At 44.8% G+C, this 1,028-nt stretch overlaps 1 protein-coding gene across 1 annotated transcript in view; it reads right to left on the bottom strand.

Annotated features, from left to right (window-relative positions):
• The window catches only part of Tmc7 (transmembrane channel like 7), a 70,503-nt gene that overhangs the window by 27,824 nt on the left and 41,651 nt on the right, over nucleotides 1–1,028 (bottom strand). The window lies entirely within an intron of this gene.

The following is a 1,028-nucleotide window of genomic DNA, read 5'->3' as shown; positions in this document are numbered from 1 at the left end:
CTAAATAAATAAATAAATTTTAAAAAATAATAACATAAAGAAACAACCCCAAAGGCTGCGACATAGCTCAGTGGACTAAGCGCCTGCTTAGGCAAGCGCAGGGGCTGGGGTTTGATAGCCGCACCATGTGCAGCGCTGGCCCCACCGCCAGGCATACCGATCTGGTCACTGAGACCTGGCATGGTGGCACAAGCCTGTAATCCCAACTCTGGGGAGACTCAAAACAGGAAGATCATTAAGAGTCTGAGCTGCATATTGAGATCCTGTACCAAATACATAAAGAAAGAAACAGCCCAAAAGAAGACTAGAATGAGAAGGATCCTCAGAAAAGAGAATGAGGTTGGACTAGCCATCCGGCCCCCATGAAGTCCACAACCACCCTGCAGTCCCAACTTCCAGAAGTGGACCAAGGCATCCAGCTTCCAGAAGGAAACGCTGCAAAGGTGGGTCTAGCTAAATCTAGGGGCACTCTGACCTCTGCAGGTGCAGCACGTAGAGAAAAAGCCAAAGAGGAATGTACACTCCCTTGAACACAAAAGAGGAACATGCCACAGAGCAAGATGGCGTTCTAGAAAACACAGGTCCTATTTACCTGGACATGCTGATGGTCAGAGGAATAATTGCCAAACACAGCCCAATCAACAACACCAGCAGGAAGAAGAAATTAGAATTGGATGCTCTGAACTGCCTTGGGGAAGGTCTGCAGGTATAAAGCAGACTCAACTAAGGAAAAAAGAAGAAAAATGTTAAGAACAAGAGTGCAACTTTGGGCAAGGTAAATGCGCGTATGCATGCAGTACAATGAAATGTCAATTGGCCCCACCGTTCTACAGTAGTCTAGAATGCAGATCAAAATGAGTACTATGTGATCCAGACTCCAGAAATTCATCCTGGTGAAACAATATGGGCCAAGACACATGCAAGTAGAACAAAGGTATTTTATTTATACTTTTGAAAAGTTAGTAACATGTGACACAAGGTTTCCTAGTGACTAATAGCTGGCTTTAACCAGACAGGATGTTTATCTC

This window comes from Octodon degus, unplaced genomic scaffold, assembly GCF_000260255.1.
Source record: "Octodon degus isolate 3935 unplaced genomic scaffold, OctDeg1.0 scaffold00200, whole genome shotgun sequence".
Taxonomy (NCBI): Eukaryota; Metazoa; Chordata; class Mammalia; order Rodentia; family Octodontidae; genus Octodon; species Octodon degus.
The sequence above is the reverse complement of the archived record's forward strand: the minus strand, read 5'-3'. Positions and strand labels throughout refer to the sequence as shown.